The sequence below is a fragment of the Lacerta agilis genome, chromosome 14, assembly GCF_009819535.1.
Source record: "Lacerta agilis isolate rLacAgi1 chromosome 14, rLacAgi1.pri, whole genome shotgun sequence".
In the NCBI taxonomy this organism is placed as follows: domain Eukaryota; kingdom Metazoa; phylum Chordata; class Lepidosauria; order Squamata; family Lacertidae; genus Lacerta; species Lacerta agilis.
The window spans coordinates 47576757-47579378 of NC_046325.1; positions in this window are offsets into that span (position 1 = coordinate 47576757).

The following is a 2622-nucleotide window of genomic DNA, read 5'->3' on the forward strand; positions in this document are numbered from 1 at the left end:
TCCTTGTTAGCTTTCTGCTCTTAGGCTGCTTGGAATGACTCTATCCCAATGCCTGTGAACAATTGAGGTAACAAATGCAGCACACCAGTTGCTACTAGAGCGATTTAATAACAAGAGATGCCTAAACAAGCAGCAGCAGCAGCAGCTGGCATTGTATTTAATGACTCTGTTTTGTTCTCATATTCTTCACTTTTTGAGGGCCCAGCCACATCCTCTGCTTGATATTTTTTGAGCTTTGAAAGCCTGGGGTGACAGCCAAAATTCCAAGACATGCTGGAGTTTTTACACAAAGAATTTTGTCGTGATGTTCTGCATGTGTTGTGGGAAGGGAGAGAATGCCTGGCGACAAGAGAAAGTTCAAGTATTAAACTGGTAGGTTGGAGGTTGGAGGTAACCAAGAAACCAGCTTCTGCAGAAGGCTAGACCCACGCTACCCAAAATGTGTGTGTGTTTGCGCGTGCGTGCGTACACACACACACACACTTTAGAAGGACTTTTGCTCAGTATATTTGGTTATTAAAGATCATATTTATATACAGGTTGACTACAAGCTGAAAGGTAAATAACTGACAGACGTCAGATGGGAGACAGTGCTGGTATAATTTGGTTTGCGTGCATCTACACTTGAGATTAGTCACAGTGCTAGAGCTGGCTTGTTTGTCCACCCCACTGTTCTTTCTTCCCATAAGATTTAATTAAAGCTTTTTCGTGATACAGCAAGGTAAAAGAAACTCATCTAAATAAAAACAAAAACAGAGAAAGGAAAATGCCAAGTCTTCTCTCAAAGGTAGCTCTTACCCCTTGTCTCACACAGAAAGCGGTGGCCTCTCCCAGCTCTCACCTGGGAGCTTACCTGTCTTCTCCCAGTCTCCCACCTCGGGTGGTCTTCCCTTCCCTGCCTCTCTCTCAGGGTCTTCCACCCAAGCACCACCTTCAGGTGCACTGCACTATTCTTGCTTAACAAACCGGAAAAGGGCTTCTGCTTCTCTCTCTCTCTCTTGATGCTTTTGAATTATGGTGCTGGAGGAGACTCTTGAGAGTCCCATGGACTGCAAAAAGATCAAACATACCGATCCTTAAAGAAATCAGCCCTGAGTGCTCACTGGAAGGACAGATCCTGAAGTTGAGGCTCCAGTACTTTGGCCACCTCATGAGAAGAGAAGACTCCCTGGAAAAGACCCTGATGTTGGGAAAGATGGAGGGCACAAGGAGAAGGGGACGACAGAGGATGAGATGGTTGGACAGTGTTCTCGAAGTGACTAGCATGAGTTTGGCCAAACTACAGGAGGCAGTGAAAGATAGACGTGCCTGGCGTGCTCTGGTCCATGGGGTCACGAAGAGTCGGCCACGACTGAACGACTGAACAAAAACAAACTCTCTCTCTCCCTCTCCCCACGAGAAAGAAATTGGCATAGGTGTCACTGCTGCCGGATTAGTGTGACACACTGCCCGATAGTTGATGGGGAACTTTTATCATTAGACTGACGTGATACAATCTTGGTTCAGACAAACCCATAATTTCACAGCAGTGAAATTGACTGGAAAGGGACATATTATTATTTTTTGTAAAGAGGCTGCTTAAACTCAGCAGGGACAAGCCACCTGGCGTATCCTGCAAGCTTTGGCTCATTTTTATAGTAATACTCCTGTGTTAAAAGTGAAGCAAAGCCATCTAAAGTTTAATTTGCAACTGTAAATGCAAAATTTAAGACTGCTTAAGGGCTGTGAAAAATCTGGTATATCCCAAACTGTCGATTATATTATTAGCATTTGACATCGGTCTTGTGCAGCATGTCACACTTTCAATGTCACTACGGTCTGATGTAAATGACATTCAGGCCCTCTGACTCCAGTATCTGGGGCAAGGAAGAGGTTTGAGTTTTTTTGTTTTTTTGTAGTAATGTCCCAGTCTTTGCTTGGGTTAAGATTAGAAGCAAGGCTCCCTTTTCATCTTCATAGCATCCTGAGATTCCTTTTTATTTTTCTTGGGTTTGCAGCCCTTTGCACAAACAGGTGATTCCCACCCCCCCCCCACCCCAAGGTTAATTATTACAAGTACTGAGTAATCTGAATATTCTTGGGCAGGTTGTCATAGTACAGTGTGACAGAACTGTGGAAAGTTACTTGCATATACGTAATTTTAGCATTGCTCAAAATAAGTAAGTCAAATCATGAGGTGCTCCCCATACCATATTTCAAAAGGAAAGTGGGCTGTACATTTTTAAATACTTTTGGCAATCATGTTTTGATTTAAAAAATGTGTATTAATGTAAGCTTTCTGATTCTTAATTCACTTTAAATAAAAGTGAATTAAGAATGAGAAAGCTTTTATTAACACACATTCTGCTGGTCAGGTGTGGTAGAAATCAGTAGAAACAACTGTTTCTCATGTCCTGGTCAAAGATCATGGATTCTTATGGATGCACAAAATTAATGTGTGTGTTATGGACATATTAAACTGTTGAACTGGCGGTCTAAAAAACACAAACTGTACTTATGCTTCTCCACTCCTCTGGCAGGACGTAACGATAGCAGAAAAACTAAGTCAGTAAAAAAAAGAAAAGCCCACATACTGCATATATTCCATCTATGCTGAATAGTAAGGTTATCAAGAGGCCGCAC